Below are 21,688 nucleotides of genomic sequence, written 5' to 3'. Positions count from 1 at the left end.
AAGCTATATTTTGCAGGCTTTTTTCATCACACTGTACGAAAGCAAAGCCAGCTAGAATAAGATCAATGAATCCAGTAGCAAGAGGAAACTTCTGGCTACTGTTCTAGTTCATCTATTTGAAATTCGTTTATTTCGAGCTGAAGAGAAATGTAACAAATTGAAATGTAGTTATTAATAAATAAATTTACTGGGGAGAAACCTGTCATTAGTTTGATAATTCACTAGCCGCCAAGATCTTCCGAAAATCGCCAATGAACTTACTAACGAGAGGGTCTCGCGGTAGCTAATAGACCATGCACATTTTCCGAACGCAATCAAAGCTTTTGTTGACGGTCTACGTGTACTATTTCTGCTACTACGTGGATATTTCTTAAATCCAGAAGCCAGTATTTTCGCCATAAAAGATCAGTCAGTCTAGAGCGAGGCCTCGGTAATTTGAAAATCAGGGGACGAAGACCTTAATCCCCTGATAGTTTAAATGGCTGAAAGTATTTTGAATGAATGGAGAAAATGATGCTTTCGAAATCATGAGTCAGCTATGCGATCGACGTCTGTACTAGCAATTATGCATAATTCGATAATACAAGATACAGTTACAGTGACAGGTTATGAGAGGTCTGCGGTGGTAATTACCCACTGAGCTAGTGAGTAGAGTATTTGTGGTAATGACGCAAGCCGCGACGCTGGCGTATGATTTGGCCTAGTCTTCCTGGATTAAGCAATAGTAGATCCGTGAATACCCGACTAATGATGAGGGATTCAAACTTACGAATTTTGACTTTTTCATTTTTTTTTTAACGTCAATCTTTTGAGGGCGTTTCTTCGATCAATTAAAATTTCGACAATATTAAGATGAAACACTGAAATTGAAGAATTCCTCAAAAGTAGCAACAATTTTTCTTACTATCATGCTAACAAGCGTTCATTATGGCCCAATCAACGTGGTATGGTTTGACAGTGACAGATATTTCCGTTAGAGCGTTCCTTTCGTCACAGTTTACGTAAAAAAAAAAAAAAAATCATCAATTTTCAATCACGCTATACAGTGTTCGAACGAAAAATCAATTGAATGGAAAATTCATTAAGCGAATAATTCATTAGATGTAAAATTCGTTAGAAAAAATATTTCAAATGGATTATTCAAAATAATCCATTTGAACAAAATAAGGAACTTTCGTCAAGAGTGATGAAGATTTAAATTCGATTGTCCAGGGGGTGAAACGAACCATTCGAAATTCAAAGCAGAATTTTTTTCAAAAATATGTTCATCAAAATGAGACCCATTGCAAGATTATGGCTACACCTGGCTTCTTTCACTCAAATTAACATAAGACGATATCGTTTAAAGGACGTATTTTGTATTAGTCTCATTTATTTGAATTATATCGCGTTAGCGGGGAGCCGAAATTTAGCGACATGGATAATACTTATAGCTCCGCTATTCCTACTCCAAAAGAATGTAACGAAGGTCACGAAAAGTCGTCCGATTAACGAGATGCTCTCTCTGATGCGAACCGCTGAATAAAGTACACCTCAAAATGTACGCGCGAGATTTGATAATAATTTCCAATCAGGAAAATGTTAACTCTTGATTTACTAGAATTTGAAAAACTGATTTCCACTTTATCTCACCCGACACAACGATTCAACGATGATTTCGCTTCGATATTCTAAACCAATGGCATTCGGCATGAAGTGTCCAACAAGAGATGTCAGTCGAGTTTACTAAATCCAATGGACATGCGGTCGCTTCGAATTGATGCAGTTTGTTTGGTTCTCTACAATGGAACAGGATTATCAGTCAACGATGACGCATTGCTTCTCTAGACACGGTCTACCGTAAAATTGCTCAAAGCGGATTTTCGCTGGAGGTGTTCCAACTTTTCTGCTGCTCGATGGATTCCCTGGCAGAAAGAGGAATTTTTTAACTGAATCATCCCGCGATGCACAAAGTGGAACCATCACATATTTCATAAGCGCATTTCGAGATGATAATCACATAAGCATCAGGTGGACCGTGGATAGGAATTATGTCAAGTGTAATTTCAAATAGCTATTCCCACTAACGTTTCCAGTTTTTGAACGCGGTATTCCTTGGATCTAAAATTCTATAAAATTTACTTGGCCCACTAACTTCAACAGGACGAAGTTCAAACTTTATTCTCCTCCATTGTTGGATTCCATTTTATTATTTTTGTAAGAAGGAGTCACTCCTCTGAGATTTACTCCACGATTTCCTGATACTTCATGTCTCGCCATATTTTAGTAAATTTGCATCATGCATGGATGCGTGTTTCCATGATTTTTTTATCATCTGACATAATGAAAAGCCCATCGATTTTTCCCATTGACAGAATCTATCGTTTGTGTTATTAAAATTTATCGAATGAATTTCCCTCGTGATTGAGGTTTAATAAAAAATAAAAAATTATCTTTTCGTACTAGTTTCGTTTGGAAAACGAAGTCCGTTCTGAAACTGACCGATCTACCGGAGTGATGGATCCGCTGTAACTATTTGTTGAATGTCAAGTGCCAGCTTCCAATAAAGGCAGATGGCCGAAGGATGAAAAAAGGAGAATGGGACAGTATAGATTATGCGAAATTCGTGGTAGTTGAGTTTCGGCTGTTCCGGCGAGATCCATGAGATTCGACTAAGAGAACATTTTGCTCTTTCGGACAAAGAGCGGTAAATTTACGGGTGGAGGGTGAGGCCTTAGCAGGTACGTGATGAAGGGAGCATCTCGTGAAGAAAATGCGGCGTGAAGTTGGCTGCGAAGTCGTCGAAACTCGCGTTAGTCGAGGAACGTAAACCAGTCTGACTTATAGGGTGCAGAGAATGAGTAAGAGGAGCAGAGAGAAGTGTGAGCAGTGAGCCCCCTGTCGTCTATTCATCCAGCATCCTTTATTCTCCTTACTCGTACTACTGCTCTTCCTCTAACTTTTCATGTCTTCCAGGCTTCTCTATCGTAACGCTGGTCGTTTTCTGTGTTCCAACGAGTTTTCTGGCTCCTTCCTGAACGAGTACTCTTATGTTAGCAGCTTCTCCTTGACTCTGGGAAAAATCGAATGTTGGAAGCGACAGTTGGTCGTGGCCATACGCATTCATGGATTCAAAATTAGTTACAAAGTGAAGAAGCAGTAGATTGTAAGTTGACGACAAGAAGGCTATGGGAATATTGCTAGGCCCACCGTCTCAGTCCTCTATGCTTACATACTTTCATCTTGCGATTCCTTTGTCAACCAGGTTTCGCCGAAATCCCTCATGATGGTTAAAGTGAATTGGTGAATTTTTCTTCCTTCTACAATTCATTGGATTCAACTTTGCAACACTTTGATGCCTTTCATCCGTTGCTTCAAATTCCTTGAGTGATCGGTAATGATGACGTCAACGCTCGCTATACTGATAAAAAAAAAAAAACAATTACTTCAAGTGCATCGATGGTTTATGCACTTCGGATGAATTCAAATCGATAGCGGATTCGATTAAATTTTTTAGCATCGAGACTGATCTAGCAACAGACTTTTAGTCAGTTGAAAAACAAATGAAAAAATATATATTTCCTCTCAGGATTGTCTATGCTTCTGCTTTTTTTTTTATTCTTTCTCGAAGTCCCTCTATCGAGTGAGAGGAAATCGGGCGAACAGCCAGGTACAATTAGGTCCAAACCCCTGGGTACCATCTCTCTTATTCTCCCGGTGGCGCATTCGTCGTTCGCTTGGCCGTCTGCTATCTGTCTTGTGAAGTTGGTCCCCTTTCGCCATCCTTTTCCTCGCGCCACTTTTGCTCATCTTCTTCCTCCAGAAAAATAGAGAAAGACAGTACTACAAAGTCCTCCCCACAGATTGGACACTTTTTTCTCTAAAAAACGAAAGAATAAAATAAAATAACACGAACGTGCACTCAGTCGCTTAGGCGATTTATCCCCGGGGTATGCCGAACCACTAGCGCTGCCGTTGGTGCTAGTACGCTGTCGACTATCACAACTCTTACTCCCGGTGCCGACTAGCATCAGCATCAACCTTTACAACACGACGAATGAATCAATTCCTGCCTTCAAGTTCTCAGAAGTATTTTTTAGGGAAGCTCTCGATAAGCATTTATTAAGGTTTTGGAAATGGTCTCAGCGAGACTTTACAATGGACTGCAAGTTCTACAAACGTACATCAGTGGGACTTTTACCAGTTTTTTTTTTAAGGAAGCTTTATTTTCGCTCTACTGATAAGCTAAACTTTCCTAACGCTTTGGATAATTAGTATTGTTATCACCCTGAAACTTTTCGTAGTTGCGTTCCAAACGAATTTGTATTCATGATCACCTGCTCGGAGTAATTCCATTCCTATCACAGCCTCATAATCATTCGCATTCGCAATATTCTCGAAAATGTCAGCCATCACAGCCGATTATCACTCTCTATCAATTAACTCCTGAGCATTGTCATTAATGAGCATAAATAAAAATTTGATCTAGTTTGGAAAGTGTATATTTGTATCATTCCATTGTTACATAAATTTAAATGTTCATACAATTGAGTGCATTCAATCAGCTCTCGTTAACGTTTTGTCCGAACTAGTATTAGCTCCTCCAATGTGAAAAAACGTCTGTAAAGTCTTGAGGGCAAAGATATACATATCTTCTTGACAATTATGAAAGCAATCGTATCCACTGCTATGCTCGTACGATCGTTAAGTTTTTCGGCTGAGGCAAAGGTCAGCACAGCCAACCGTGCATGAGAATGTACACAGTTGAAAGAGTTTTTGTGCTCTGGAGGGTTGTTAGATAGACTAGACGACCCGGATTGCTCGAATCATCTGTTTCTGTCTCTATTTAGCTCCAAACCATTCGGCATAGCGGGAGGTTTTGATTCGTCTAACAAGGGATAACATCGTTAGTAACGGCTAGTCTCTGGTTCTCTACTTTGGCTGGTACTACCTGTACTCAGGTTGTGTGTTTTACAAGTTAGAAATTAGGTTGATTAGAAGCGTGTGCGAGTGAACGAACGGTGAACAGAGGAAGAGAAAGAGGGGAGGTGCAAAAGCTCGGTGCTGCTCTTCTAACGGAAGTCGGTAGCACGTGGATTAAAACAGAGCTTCATATCCTAGTTTCTTCGACGACTATCGGGAAAGTGTGACGAGCTGTATTGAGGGTGGACCGGATAGAAATATTTCGACAAAGAAATCCTTTGGGTCTTTGTATCACTGGCTTCTGATGATTTCTTGTTACTCTGACAACGAGGAAACGTATAGCACGATACGGAATTAATCGACTATAACAAGCGAGGAAAGGCGAACCCACGGTTTGATCATTTTATTTAAATTTGTAATAAATTTGCAGATTGCAAAATAATTTTATTGGAAAATCGATCACGTACATGAAATAAATGTGACAGAGGGCTAGAAATAAAGAGACTGCACACTTCTGCCATATCCATAAAAAATTACGAGCATATCTTACTCGGTTATACTGTTAAAAGGATACAACGCCCAAGGCTCGCCTGTACCCACGGAACACAAGAGAGTTTGAGATTCTCGAGAGAGTTCGGATTCAATGACGTGCTGAACCATTCGCTGCCATAATCATCGTTTACCCTACTCTCCTATACTTCTCTTCCTTTTCTACTCAAACTCATTCTCTAGTGCTCTTCGGTCGCGCGATCACAACCCTTTTTCTTTTTCTCATTCACTTTCCATCTCTTGTGAATCCACCACTTTCGTTCTCCGTTTGCGCACCCTTCCGTTTCAACAAGATTCGTTGATTATTGATTTATCGATGCTTCTCGACTTAAGAAACACAGAATCGCGGTAATCCACGTACTTGTATTCAATCGTCAAATTTTTTATGAGGATTCCCGAAGAGTTATGAGACTAATACTTCGTTTGAAAAATACTACTAAAATGTACACTGAAAAAAGTTATTAAATCGACGAATTTTTGCATTGGAGGGTGGTGTCAATGTAATCGCGTCGATGTTATGAACCATTAAATGAACTGTAATCTGTTCAATGGAGTCGTGAAAGTCCCTATTCATGCATGTGGAAATGAAGAGAGGTTATGGCTTTGTTAATTCACTTGAAGAAAAACTGATCCATTTTACCGATTTATACTGCATTTTGCAGTTGATTTGTTTACAGATCTGTACGAGATATTGACATCTTCCATGAGGCTCATAATCATCTACATGAGAACAAAGGATCTGTAAAATCGACGATTTCAAGTATACTGGCTCCAAGACAAATATTTCTCTCCTCCTCCCTCTCATTCTCTCTGCCCTCTTCCGTTCCTCTTTTCCTCCCAGTTGATCTCCACTATTTCGACCTTTCACGCTGCCTCATCACCCCCCAAGCGTCCCGTTAGTTTTCGGGATTAATTATCCCGGAAACAAGGACTCCAGCCCGACATTCTGTGGTTAGATCCAAGTCACGGACATTTTAGTGCGAGCTTTCGCAAATCCATACGTATACACGGGCACATACACTTTCGCATCCCTCGCTGCTCCTATTATCGTTTGCCGAGACTCTCGACGTGCTTCCCGGTGCGATGGCAGAGAAAGCAAGCGAGAAAGAGGCACGAGGTGGTTTCCATTCTCGTGGCTCGACCTCTACAAGTTCTAGAGCTCTACAATTGTCTGCATTTCAGACGTGCAGAGGGCGAAAACGAAAAACGCGATTCGGAAGAGATCGATGGCTGAATGAACAAGCCATGACACTGTATGTGCTGCATGAGGCCGCGGTGTTTGCAATGTCCAGCGTCCATGTATCAAAAACCTGAGTCGCTTACGGAAACATCCCATTCCGCAATTTTCATATCTCCCATTGCCTTTCCAGCCGGACCAGCCTTCATTCCTCTAGCTTTCACCCCTTTTCTTGGCTTCCCAACCGCTTAATTGAGCAGTTGAAACCGAGCGAGCTAATTGGGAGACTGAGAAGCTCGAATTGAGATGCGTTCTTATACTGTCAGGCAAAAACCGTAGTATAGTACGGAAAACAGCACAAAGCCTCTCTGCACCAACGTAGTAGCCTCAAGATGGTCCAATTAAATAAAAGATGAAACGACTGATTCTAATGAAAAAAGTAAATTTTTTTACAATATTCCGATAGAAAATTAATTTTCATTCGTTCTGAATATGGTCTTACATAATAATTTAAATTCGCCGCCGCAATAATTCCTTATCATCATCGAATCACATCGCCTTCGCGTTTATGTGATTCGATTGTCTCGTCGCGCTACGAAGAGCTCTACGATTTCATAGCGAATGGATTGAATGTTGAGTAGAAAGCCAATGCACTAAAAATAAGAAAAAATTTCTCATCTTTTGGGTTAATCGTCCGTAGTCGTAATTTTTTATTCAAAGTTCCCGGGTAGCGTTTAGCGCCTCGTATGAGGTCGTTATCGACAGTGCTACCGGGGCGCCATGCACACCGAGCATATACCACATCCGACAAAAATATATGTGTGTGCTAGGTACTAATACATTGTTGCTTCGGTGCAGAGTACATGCAAACGTTCCTACACGTGCATGCGCACGAACCAATTGCGAAAACGAAGAGTCGCATATTTTGACGGGTAATTCGTTCGCTATCCATGCGCATGTACTCGTGTAACTACCATCGAGCGGATATCCTCTGTACGCTCCTGAATACGAGACTATTGTACTGGAAAAGCGTGGCGAATGATCGGAGACAAAGCGGTGCTGTATGCGGAAATGAAAATACCAGTTTTGGTAATACTAGTATAGATATACTGCATGTCTATGTGCTTATGGATAAACGGCGTATACATGAATGTGAGTGGCCTAAGCAAAACTCCCAGGATATGAAATTCAGCAGCTGAACCATTGACTATCACCGAATCACCATCAACACGCCATACCTTCTACCATTTCAATACCCTTTTAACCCCCATAGCGGGCAAGTAGATTATATTTTCTTAATGCATACACCATCCTGGTATCGTTATACACGGAAAAAGCGAGGCCGAAAATTCTAGAGGAAAGTACTAGGAATATAGTGTCTCGGGGACAGTATATACGTACTGGATTGCAGCATTTATTTGAAGAGCGGTTTTAACCCTACACCTCATGTGTCTTTTTTCATACCCTCAACCTCATGACCGGGGTTTGAACGCACCCCATTCTTTTTCTGCTTATAAATCCGGTCCTACGATGCTAAACTGACTTTATCCTACACCATTTTCTTCGTTTTTTTATAACGAAAAGAATGATTTACGATAAAACTAATTTCAATTGAATTTATATATTAAAAAATCCGTCGATAATCAGTCGATAATGTCGCTTGTTAGGACGGGAGCGTAGTTTGAAGTTCGCGTGGGGTGTGCTCACACCCCAGTCATGCGTTCTAGGGTTAAGAATTGTTCTATCCACCATAGTAAAAAGACCAATACCCAAACCTTTTATTCAAAAGACTCCAGAGTCTTTTTCTCTATAAGTATAAAAAAAATGTTTTCTGTCACTTCAAATGTTTGTGTTGTAAAGTATGCTCGAGCAACCCTGAAAAAAAAAAACTAGATGTATGATAAAATGTCACACGTATTCGGTGTATATTCGTGTATTTGTCATAAAATTAACTATACTGACAGTCAAAATTTGTGATTTACAATAAATTTCCACAAACGAAATATAGTTCCCACATGCATCACTTTTTGCTATCCACATAAAGCTGTTTAGAATTCAAGTGAGGAAAAATAGCAAAATTCAAAAAACACTATGCTGTTTGTAATCGGTGTGTGAATATTTTAAAAATTTTCGAAAAATAATATATTCCTCACTATACAAAATGAATCCGTTTACTCCTTGTATTCTTGCGACACAACTGCCCCGAATGTGGATCGAGAGATTTTGAGGATTATTTTGTTTTGGAATATTTTTTTTTCTACAAACAGTGTTGATTATTATAATATTTTTATAAACGAATCTAAGTTAGTATCCATGTTCCATTTTCACTAGGAGCTTGAAACAGTGTTTTGAATCGCAGCAGGTTCGGTAATACAGTAACTGGATATGGTTGCATCATCTTCGAAGGTGTAAATGCTAAAATGAAGAAGGGGGAGAAAAAGATACCAAAAAGACGCGGGCTGGATGAAAAAGTTAAACGAACTATAGCTCTGCTGGATCAACGTTTCGCCAGGAAAGTATTAATTGAATATCGACTAACACTTCAACTGCTCCACTTTGATGCTCGATTCGACCTACCACTTTGACTCCTTCCTTTCTCTTTTTCCTATTACACACGGCCTTCCGTTTGCTTTTATGGTTACGGTTTCTACGTCGTCAACTCGTTTTCCTTCAACTTCTTTTTTTTCCCCCGAGCCTTCGGTTGTAGCAGTTAATGACTTTTTACGGCCTTTCAGTTGCTTGTTTTCCTGCCTTCTCATTCCATTCTATAAATAATTTTCCGATAAAGCTCGCACCAGTTAACTCATCACTGGCGCGCCGCATACTTGTTACACCACTTTATTTGCACGGTCATCTATCATTGGGTCCGCTTTATTTTCAATTTTCTGCATTGAACATACCCATTGTTATCTAAAACTACGAGCCTGTTAAGCGCTATCTGTACCACCCGTCTTCAACTACTTCAGCACTCATAACGGACCAATTAATATTTCAATTGGAAGTTTCTCGTATGCTTCAACGAAAGGGAGGAAAAGCTTTCTGACTCTCGAAAATCGTGCTCTGGAACTCAGTGCTTCCGTAGAACGCCACAGAACTTTGGGAATAGTATGAGCAAAAATATATACGTTGTAGGGGGGGTCCATGATAAACCTCGTAAGTATGGGAGTTCTCAAGACAGAATTGAAAGTTTTCCTTGCATCGTCGGTTGAAAATGGAAGAGTGCAATAAGATAAGATATAAGAGAAGTGATGAAGATATAATAGTGGTAAAACATATTTCGAAACAATTATTAGGTCAAATTGGACAGCAGGTTCAGAACGACATCGCAGGTACTCGCACTTCACATCGAGTACTCAACATCTCAGCTCAAAATTCTTCCCAATTTCGATGTAACAGTTATCAGTATCCCTTCGTTTCACTCCCTGCAGCTTACAAGGGACTTGTTTTCGAATCCGCCTCTTGAGTAGAATACTTTACCAAGAGTCGAATGCAAGCCTTGTCTCAACAGTCGAGACTGGGCTATGTGCACACGAGAGTACACACTTGTTCTGTCGTTACAAGCTCATAACATGAAGTGTAGCGTGTTGCATACTCGTATAGAAATCATGATGCAGAAATGGATGTTTGGAAAAGGCGACCGTTGATGCGGGAACACACGGACTAGCGTTGCCATTGGCTTACGGCGGTACCTGAACGGTTTGGTATCCGTTGTACCTGTCGGAGTTCATAGTACGGGCCAGTAGTTTATTACTTTTTTACTTGTACATACATGCAATAGACCTCTGACCAACTGGCTGTTTCTAGTAACACGCCATACGTCGCTCAATAATATCTCGTGCGTTAAATACTTTGGTGCACCTATAATCGTAATCACGCCGTCTTATGACGGTAAATTCTTCTCTGAGTCCACTTTGCAAGTCCTTTATATCTGTATGCGTATTCGATCATCATTTAAAATATTTGATTTCGAATGAATAGCAATTGCTGTTTGTAGGCAAGCAACAAAGTTTCTTGATGGCTTCAAAAATGATTGTAAATACTGTAATATCGCAAATTGTACATTCGGCATACGATTAATCATCGGATATTCAGTTGTTGCTCATTTTTGTCTGTGGCTTCTAAACTCAAGCCTTATCGCCGAGCATCGACAGGCCAGCGAAGTTAAAAAGCTGAATGAAGCACTGCGCAAAGTAATCCGGAGCGGGACGTGAAAAAAAGACGGACAGATGTAGAAGCCGGATAAGAAAGCATATCCGATAAATGGCGCCGGGAGATCCATTGCAGTTTCTGGCTTAAAGACACTGAAGTTCTCGAACCCAGAACGGAGAGCAGAGCAACGTGATAAATAATCGCGATAAATCAATTCAGTTTTTCCGCTCTCGGCGAAAAGCAAGAAGCTAAGAGCAGCACCCGTTTCTTGATCTTGCACGACGGTCCACGCTATACGGAGCTCTAGATAACCCCCAAGTTATGTTCTATACATGTATACGTATGTATTTTAGCATTTATCCTGTAGATATATAGGATAGGCGAGAGTCTCGTATTCAGCTGCGAGAGACATACCATCTTTCCTTTGCTCTCCGATCGTCTTGAACCCTCGGGGCGTAGCTGTAGGTGTATACCGACAGTCTGGGTAAGCCGAGAACGGCACCAGCAGCTAGCAGTTAGAAACTAGTAACGGGAGCACACGGTACGTATACCCCTGGTGAGCGGAGAAACGCTAGTCAGATGTGGCTACCCGATTAAGACGTCGATAAATAATATTAATTGCTGGCATGACCCTTTCCACGAAAGCCGTGCACCGCATACCGCCGCCGCCATTCCCCCCCTATTGCTCAACAGCCTGAGCGCCACTCGGTTTCTCCCTCCCTCAACTTTCACTCGAATACACAGCCGTACATACATATACATTTGCACTTATAGCATCGTTCACCTCATCCCTTGGAGCTGCTACGGTGGAGAGTGTGCCCACTCACTAACCAACCTCTTGAGGCTCGCACACGTATAGCAGCGCAGCCATCTCGCCAGCAGCACCACCAGCAGCAGCAGCAGCAGCAGCAGCACCCTATCCACAAGTATTGCGTTTAATCAATACTGTGCCGTAATCGGCCAACGTGGAGTGTGATGGTGCGAGGAAACGTATACAGAGAGTACCGGTGGAAGCGGTGCACTGAAGGAACGATGAAGAAGAGAAGTGGTGAGGGAAAGGAAGAACAAGAGGCTCTAAGCTGGTGGGGTCTTGTAAATATTACGTAAGCTGGTGAGCTGCTGTTGAGGAGACACGGCCGGGCAAAGACGTTGCCGGTATGATTTTAATTAATAATCTTCCAGCTTGAGTGTGTGTACTGCCTTGAAAGGGACACGAAGGCAGGCCTCGGCGATGGAGTATGTAGACAACGACAAGAACGTACGGGTGAAAGAGAGCCCGAATTAATATGTATATGCACTCACGTCGGTACTTTTACTCGAGTAACCAAAAGATTTCGATCTCCAGTGTGGAACTTTCAGGTTATATGAAGGTGGCTTGCTTCGCCGTCCTTAGAGAAAGGGGCGTGCTGAATTCTATCGTCGGACAACCGAGAAATACGTATATAGGACCATCGTGATCGTTGTTCTGATAATACAGTTACACACTGGTATTTCCATATTAATCAAGCAGCGTAAGTAGAATGGTGCACAGTGGTTGGCATTTAATTAACGAACGATCAGCAATAGCCTGAGTGGCCTTGGTACTATATGTTTATGCTGAATATCTAATTCAATGCTATTCACTGCATACAGACCTTGAATGGCAACGCTGCCCCTATTTATAGAGATTGTTAAGGCTTAGTCTAGAAATATCACGCTTTCCTTCATAGAAATGGCATTATTCGATCAATGTGTTTTCAGGAACGAAGGAATTTTTGTTCCCGACTGATTATCGCCGAGACGCGCCACAGAAATATCTGAAAGGAATGGCGTCAGGAGACACGAGAGTCAACAATTGCTTACTAGTTCATAATAAGTTTTAGGTGTAATCCATTCCTTGCCATTGCCATCGGAGTTCTCATAAACTCTATTGGCGATCGCTCCAGGATATTCGATGCCAAGACGTCGCTCATATAACGAAAGTACCTTCATATCCCTTAGACTTTTTGTTCTAATACAATGAATATAGACGACGATTGTGTGAGGGTGCGAAAAGCGTCGTCGGCGGGAAATGCAAACGTTTGCTCAACCAGCGGCAAACGTGCTCATCGGAAAGAAAGTGGAAGGACGCCAAGAGTAAGAGCTCGTTATGCCTTGTGTGGGGTGAAACGCGAACGGGATGAAGAAAGAAAAAGAGGTGAAAGTTGAGAGGCGAAAAGGTCGACAGAGCAGAAGAGAAAGAGCAAGGAACGTGATAGTATCTCGCCGTCTATGCTCGAGGGATCAAACGCAAAGCTATTTCAGTCACGAGTGCGTCTGTACATGGGAATTCGGTATGTTTTTGCACGATTAACACCCGTAACTGTCAGGTTATAAGACATTATTATTCTGCACAGATTTTTTGAAGACTGAACAAGGCTACGTGCGGATAAGGAATTTCGTTATCGGTTCTCAGTAAGTGTAGAAAAGCTGGAACACGCAGTTTCATCGAAGCTTCAGAACAGTTAATATTTATTTTTATAGCAGTAATTAACCAAAACAGTTCAATCGCCAGGACTCGTCGATCGAGTAAATGTGATTTTCATTATGGGAAATGTCGTATTCTCTTCTTGCTTCAGTGCATCATCCTGTCATAACATCAACTTTGTCTCAACGTAAAAATTCCTGTTTACATCATTCATATTCTTGACTTTGAGAATTTGGCAGCTATACGAAAAAAAAAAAAATAATGCTAAACTTTTTCTTGAGATTCTTTTCTTCCTCGTACATGATGTCCAGTCGCTTCGATGTTGCTTGAGATTCTTAAATTTATTATTGAGCTATTTCATTCCTTCCGATATTAACTCATCCATTTTACGAAAGAGCGAAAGTGTGTATATCTCGTTCACTAAGATATATCAAATAATAATACTCGGTGAGTACAATGCCGAAGCTGGGTGCAACGAGAATCCATGATTGTGTTTCGGAATATAAAAAAGCCGAGGGAGAATGGTCCGTTCGTCTCTGAGTCGGAGTCGAGGATAGACTCGGCGCCTTAAGTTTCTCAGCGTTTTCCCTCAGCTTTCTGTCTGCTCCGTTTTTTCTTCTGCCTTTATTTTTCTTCCTGATTCTTATATCGAGCGAATTCGAATTACGTGCTGGGGAGTTAGTTCTCCTGTTCGCTTTTTTGCGTTACCTTCTACAGAGGTCAGAAAGGCACAAAAAGGAACAAAGGTGTTGAAAAAGAGGAATGGATGAGAGAGGTATACGCATGCCGGGAATAAGAGAAACGAGTGAGAAGGATAAAAATAAGAGATTGCCGAAATGGCTGCAGCGAAACCTTTGCTGCATAAAGGCTGGAGGTGGGACTGGAATACGAAGAAGAATGAACTTCACTTATCTACTTGTTATATACCTACATTGATTAATACATAATATACCGTGTATGTATGAGCACAGCAGTTATATAATCTATACATATGTATACATAGCTTCACACATTGAGCTTGAACATGATACTGTAGAAATAGAGGTCCTACGCGTTGCTCACGATATATCACGAGTAGATTTCGAGTTGGTAGTTGAGGTGAGACTGTATCCCGATAGAGGAGAAAGAAGGCTTCCAGCTGCTTGACGTCCAAAGGACGTGAAAAATGGCTGCAAAAAGAATTTTGTCTCACCCCGTGTTAATGCGTTGTAGCCTTCGGAGTTCTACTGCGATTGCGTGGTTATGGTACGTGTAGCATCTAAGAACACCAGAGACTTGTGTGCGGACACAAACTTTAGGTGCGGGTGCCTTTCCACACGTGTCTGCAACTCTTTTCGGCCGTGTATGCAAGAGTAAATTTGTAGTGGTTGGTTTTTTACGTTCCGATAGTACTTCTTAATAGCGCACTCCAGCAACTGCGATTGAAAGTTTTTTCTCCGCATTTGGCTGGAGAAGAATTTGACCTACTTAACTTCTCAACGATATCGATAGAGCATTTACACAGGAAGTTGCAGTGAGAAATTTCGCTACCCTGTAACAAATGGCTAGGTGGCATGATCTCGTGGGGGAGAATACCCCCGCAATGATTAGACAGGATCACCTTTGACCGCGCTAGTACATAGTGGTGTAACGGGATTCTACTTAGTTCTATCGGGATTTGTAGTCTAACGCACCCCGTTACTCTATTGCGCGGTGGTTTGCTAATGGTACCGGGCCAACCGTCTCGTATTTCATGGTCTCGAATAAATCGGGGAGGTATTAATTACACTTTCTGGCCCGAAACCGAAGTCATATATCACCAAAGCCATGCCAAACGCGACTAGATTTGCTGTCTGAGATAGCACTCAAACGTGGTTCACAGGATACCTCGCAAGACCTCGAATTCTTTTGGAACAGTTTATGCGAGCCTCGGCGATGCTGCTGATCCGTTTATTTGTATCGATCTTACATTTCTTCTCCCTTCACGCCTTCTAAATTACCTCTAATCTACTATTCCTCATCGTATCTTTTTACCCGATCTCTGCCAGCCTCGCTTCGCAGCTTTTATCGAGCAATCGAGCGTTACAGTAATACTGACTGAACTCGTAGCAAGCTCCTCGATTCATGCGAGTGATACGGAAATGCGTTGAAGAGTCGTTGCCAGTATTGGCATTTGTCAAAGGGCTCAGGATGATCGTTCGAGTTATTCGGATCATCAAATTTCTCAGTTTTGTTGGTATGCACCATACACCAGTTGTTATAAGCCAGGGATCTAGGCCCTCGATCTTCTCTATAACCAATTCTCTTGATCGAAATGTACGAAAAGAGATTATCATTCATGATCCTGAGTACCAATCACCCCTGCCTTTAGCTGCACAATCCTTGCTCATTCGATTTTGCATTAATCATTTAGGTAATGCAGAGCGCATCTTCCTCGGACCAGAAGAAACCACCTTGCCTCCTGGTGTTTTTGTATTCAGATGTGGAATTGCATTTCAATTTGACGAAGTGAATTGTATTCGGATGAAATGGGAAAAAATATGAAATTCAGATTTAATGACCCAAGGCACAGGTGTTACGTGATGAGGCAAGGGCTGTTGGAGGGTGGATTCTAGTTACGTTTACCCCGCGGTAGGAGTGTAACCGTGACGCGTAACACCATCATCATCATATTTTGCGACAGACATGCGGAGCCATTAAGTGCTGGTATCTCTGTACCGCTCTGCGATGATGTTGCGCGGGCATAGAGTATGACGGTTTTGCCGGACGATCGATTTCGGAGGACATGAATAAATCATGTCATCACCGTCAACCCTCCATCAGTAGCGGGCGGCGCAAACGGACTTTGCCCGGGAATCACTCCGTCTCGGCAAACGAATCGATGAAACATTCATGCCTTCGCGTATCCACACCATGCACATTAACTCCGCTTTGGCTTCCTTTCTCTGTTTTCAACACTGAAACGCATCAGCGATATATGTCATCAAATGTTAAATCACATCTGCATGGGAGAGAAATGGACGAAGAGAGTGAACGAATGCGCATGGAGATCTACCACGTCGCTTGTAACTTTTGTGTAGCCTGAGCCATGTGGAAATCATCTTTTTCATGTTGATGTAACTCAGGTATTCAGTTCAAGTGTCGGCAATGAAACGCTGCATTCCATGAATAAGTGATGATTCGCACCAATTAGAGCAGAGGTTGTTGTCATTATTGCTGATCTCTTTTAATAGCATCGTCTAATTTCCAAATGAACAGATTTTCGAAACTCTAACCAACATTTTTCTCTTGTACTCAGTATCAATGTTTAACAATACGGAAAATCCTTGTTATAGAAAATTTTTTATTACATTTTTCGAAAATAGATGCAAGTATATTGATGTGAATCGTGAATTAACCGTGGGTATGATTTTTCAGCACAAAAAACTCGTTTTTTTCGAATCCTTTTTTGTTTTTTCTATGGTTTCCCCCCGAAAGTATTGCATCGATCCTCGCGGAGATTAATTGTTGAAACTAGAATGATTTTTAAACTTTTATGGAAAGTGACTCATGCAAAATCTATCCGAACATCAATTTATGATTGCTTATCATAACAACTTTGAGTCTGAAATTCCCATTAAAAGTGTGGAAATATTCAGCAGTTGCATTCTTAAAAACATTTATTATACTTTGTATAGATCTTTGATTGTCAATATGAACCCATCAAGTATCTTGTTCAAGTATCCAACGTTCCAAGACTCTAGGAAGTGTGATAATGCATACGTTTCTTGACTCAATTTCCTCGTCGAACGGTCGACGGTAATACACCATTATCATAAATCATTATTATGATACTCGTCGCGTTTCCCGCTAGGATAATGACCGTCCCTCTCAAACGGATGCACATTCAGCTAATTAAAAAAAAATTGAAATAAAATATACGCGCATCTTCGTGTGCAATATCCTTCATTCATAGAGCTACGAGAATTATGGAACGGCGATAGCTAGGCTTGTTTTATCATTTCCCTGTAAAGCGACTTGACTGAAAAGGATGACACTGAGACATAAAAGGGTGAAGCGACTCATCGGGACGAAAGGAGGGTTAAACACACGGGGGTAGAACGTACATGGAATAGCACTTATGCCCGGAGAATGCTCGAGACCCACTGCTGGCAGTTTCTCTCTCAGCGTTAGTGATTCTTGCGAAGTTCAACCCTCGCCCGACATCCCCGTTGCTGAAGTCTGGCTCGCAGTCAGTCTCGCGGTAATTCCGCTTTTCCGACAGCCCTCCCATTGTATAGCCAAAATCGCTACCACTTTCCATTTTACGACGATTTTTATGCAGCTCATAATACTCGCTCACTTTCACCTTGGATAACGATCTTATTGTCGTTTGCAATTTAAAAATGAAGTTCAAACGGATAAAAATAAATAGATGAGCAATCTGAAATATGTTTTTCAATGGAAATGAGTTTTTGTATAAATTTTCACAATTCTTGAGGATTCAATGCACAAAACGGAGTAAGGAAACATCGGAAGTAATGTCAACGTTTATAAACAGTCTTCGCAAGACTCGGTGTCGAAGTTTCCGGAAGGTCTCGATAGCATTTTCTCCAATACTTTTTCAATTAGTAAAAATAAAATCTTTCTCGCGATCCTAGAGGAAATTCGCCCGGAGACTCTCTCACAGACTGTCTTTATATCCTGTGTGCGCTGAATTAAAAAAGCATATTTAATGTTTCTAAATGCAATAGCCTCCTTGAATTATTTTCATTTGGAAATGTCATTTACGAAACGAGATTGTATATTTTATGAGCAGAGCTATCAAACTTGACGTGCTACTCGAATAAATTCCCACCAATGTATCCACACGGTCGGTCAAAGGCGTATGTACAGCGCAAATACCATCTGAATGAAATTGTTAATCTAATTATCTAGAAAATTCATATGCGCCTGCAGAATAAATCCAAAGACTATTGATTGTTTCGGAATTCATTGAAATAACTTTATCTCCATAAATCCATGAAGCGAAATAAAAATATTTTGTCTTTGGAGGATTAATTCTCTAATAAAATGTCTAGTTTAATCAAAACTCAGGTTATGATTTTTGAAGGGAAAATTGAGGGGGGGGAAAAATGTCTTGAAACTATGATAAATATTTAGAATACTCACGTATTGTTAGTTGAAAATATTTCCAGCTTCGAGGGCCAATGTGCGAAAATGTCTGCAACAGATAAAAAAAAATAGATTTAACACGACATATTATTTTCGTCTGGCTACGAAGGTAAGAAAAGAGAAAGAAACGGCTTTTTCCGCATGAAAAACACTGAAATTCCCTTTAAAAAAAGCCAAAGTAGCATACATGCCAAAACGCTATTTGATTCCCTGACTGTACAGAAGATACACGTCTGGATGCTGAGAGAAGAAAAGAAGAGTCAAGAGAAGATTCTCTGGCGAGAGAATAACAGACACGTTATGTGTTAAGGCGCGAAGGAGAGAAGGCTGAAGGAGGAGGAGGACAGCGAGAGTTGAAGAACCGGAGGTAATACGTAGGAATGGGAATAAGGGAGTATGCGTATAGGGATATTGGAAGCGAGGGGGATTGCCAGGGACGATGCTCAGGGCAGATAGAAGATAGGATCGTGGAAGCGGATATATAGGTAGATGGAGGGGATTCGCGCCCGAGAAAGAGGATGCGATATGTTCTCGTGGAATCGGTGTGAGAAATACGAGTGGTAAGGGATGTCGAGGAAGAGACTGGTTGGCTGGCTGGCTGGCTGGCTCTGGGAACCTAGCTTTGCCTTGGTATTCTATAGCGAAGGTTGTACAGTCGCGTAGAGTACATCGTCTTCGATGGTGGTAGTGATTCTGTACAGAGGGTTGCAGAGACTCACGGGAAGAGCCGCTACACTACCGCTTTCCTTTTCGTTCCTCTGTTCCACTAGATTTTCCTTTCACTCTCTCTCTCTCTTTCTCTCTTCCTCTCGGTCTCTCACACACCCTCACTACTTTCTTTGTTTCTCTAGATCTGCAACCCCCAGGTCGGCAAGGCATTGAAATTGCAAATGCGCATTATGGATATTTCCCTATAGAGGGGTTGAATCTATATGTATAACTGTGTGTACAACCGCGATGCACGATCGCACGTACAGCACCTACGTTCAGGAGGATGAAGAGTTGAACCGGGGGGGAATCGCGGAGGGGGTGGTTTGAAAGAAAGCGCACGCGTGAATCTCGAGAAACTTTGTGCACAGTGTAGAGACATTGGTTTACGTACTTATCCGATCGGCAATGTCTATGGGATGTTCCGAGCTAAGATTTAATGACCAGATTTAATTCATTTCTTGGTAGTTGGTACCAAATTATTTTCATTATACTTTTTTCCTCAATGTTTTTTTTAAGCGGCTTAAGATTCAAGATTTTTTGCCATTCAATTAAAAGTATTTAATGCAAAAGAAAATAAGCCACGTCTAGTCTCGAGGATTACGCTCTTTTCTCTCTTCTCCCTTTAACTCTGTTTCGTCCAGCAACGTGTCGACCACACCACCGAGATAGAATCGAGAGCCCGTGAATGAGAAACGTGAAAAGTACGGAGACGAAGGTGAATACAGGCCCCGCTAAGGGAATATAGAAAGGATGGTGGTAGATAAGTGAATCTGCAGCACACACGTTGGGTAGAGCTCAAATCGCTCCGGGCTATCTTTTCTCGTTTTCTTGTTCTCCCATTTTTTTCCTCGTAGCAATGTTCCAAGTTTTTTTCCTGATTTTTCTTACTTTTCCCTAGACATCCTTTCGTCCTTTACAAAATATCCTACTATGGTTTCCTATTTTGAAAATTCTCCATATTTAATGATCTAACGTTATATATAATGAGCCGTCATACCTGCTAGGGTCTGTTATATCTCATTGAACATGATTCATGTCACAAGAATCAAGACTCGATCACGTGTACAAATAAAAAATTAGTTTTCCCGTGATCGGGGTATAAAATATTAATAAATTTTAACTTTTGCACTCGAAGAATGTCAAAAACATGTTTGGAAAGTTGAGCAAACATGGACGCACATATAATTGATTATTGCGATTCACACACTCAATTCACATGAGGCATGGAATCGTATCTGCTTGTGCAAGTTGATTTGATGACTAGAGAATGTTTCTACAAGAATCGTTCCAGTCTCAGCCAAAATCTTTCCAACACTCATCCACTGCCTCGAAATTTATTATGTTACTTTTGTGCTTCCCAGTGCTGAGATGGCTTTAAATTTTTCACAATTGTGACATAACTTTTTAAAAATGACTTTTAAAGATTTTTTATTCTTATCATTTCATAGCGGACATTTCTATTTCATGAAATATTTAAAACTGAATTTTGGGAATAATTTATTCATTCTTTTCAATAGCAATATTGAGAGGGCGTTGTTTCTAAAAATCAAATGACCCGAAAATTGGAAAGGCGATACTGTCGCCACTGTTACCGATCCCCGAAGCCACAGGCTTCTATTTGCAATAAACCGTTAGTTAACCTGTGTGACCTCCGTCGTTTTTCCACATCCGATTTTGACCAAACTCGTTTGACGTATGAGACTAACCTGTAGATGCATATAGCAAAGCACAATACAGTGACATTTCCGTCGAGAGCGAGTGGTTCACTGGATATTTATTTATTTTGCAAACAACGAGAGAGCACGCTGCGCTCGACCGCGACGGAGCGTGAAAGTGCGGTCAGTCTATATTTTATGTTTCGATGCCCTAGCTCCTATCTCCACATAGTCCTCCCTCTCATCCCTCTCTTTCGCCATTCTTGGCACTCGCTTTCGCAAGTGATCAAAATTTTTGAAATACTCATATTAGTTATACATACAAATATCAATTCTGCATAATCGTTGAATAACTGAAAGATAAACCATGTTGCAATTGATTTTCGGTCCAATCAAGTCGTGCAAAAATTAACGAGTCACTTCATGATTTTTATGTAATAAAAATAATATTTTTCCCCAAATCTGCAACTCTTTCGAATTCCACGAGTCTATTTCGACTGTCAAGCATAAAACAGTCGAAACACATTTGATCGAAATCATTATGCGAACTCAGTAAAGCTTTGTAAAAAATTGTCAAGACATTACGTGTGCAGGGTTTTATTACCACCATTTCCAGATAGTCGTTAATAACCGGTCTTGTGGATTGAGCAAACTAGACTCGAATATTTCACACGAAATTTCTTCTTTCAGTTATAGCTCTTCATTCGATTATCTCTCGCATCGTGACCACAACTATAGCCCTTACTGTTTTCATCGCCTCTTTCCAGTTTAGTCTGTGCTTGTAGAAGCTTCGAGCCGTGCAGCCGGAAAATTGAAAAACGATGGACGCACACGGTTCGATGTGGATGAGGGTAGATGCTCGACGATTCTGCGCGTTGTGCCCATACCACTGTACGGTTTACTGCTCATACGTAATTATCGAACATTTCGTCCTCTTTTATCCTCTTTATAAGCCCTGTTTTTTCT

The 21,688-nt window shown here is 41.1% G+C and overlaps 1 protein-coding gene across 4 annotated transcripts in view; it reads right to left on the bottom strand.

Moving 5' to 3' along the window:
• The window catches only part of LOC122409151 (uncharacterized), a 178,856-nt gene that overhangs the window by 94,118 nt on the left and 63,050 nt on the right, over positions 1–21,688 (bottom strand). For all 4 annotated transcript variants that reach the window (XM_043416487.1, XM_043416504.1, XM_043416480.1 and 1 more), the window contains exon 4: positions 18,354–18,405. The gene's annotated coding sequence lies outside the window, so the exon portion shown is untranslated. The remainder of the gene's footprint in view (positions 1–18,353; positions 18,406–21,688) is intronic.

The sequence above is a fragment of the Venturia canescens genome, chromosome 1 (assembly GCF_019457755.1).
Source record: "Venturia canescens isolate UGA chromosome 1, ASM1945775v1, whole genome shotgun sequence".
Classification (NCBI taxonomy): domain Eukaryota; kingdom Metazoa; phylum Arthropoda; class Insecta; order Hymenoptera; family Ichneumonidae; genus Venturia; species Venturia canescens.
Note: the sequence above shows the minus strand (reverse complement) of the source record. Positions and strands in the feature narration are given on the sequence as shown.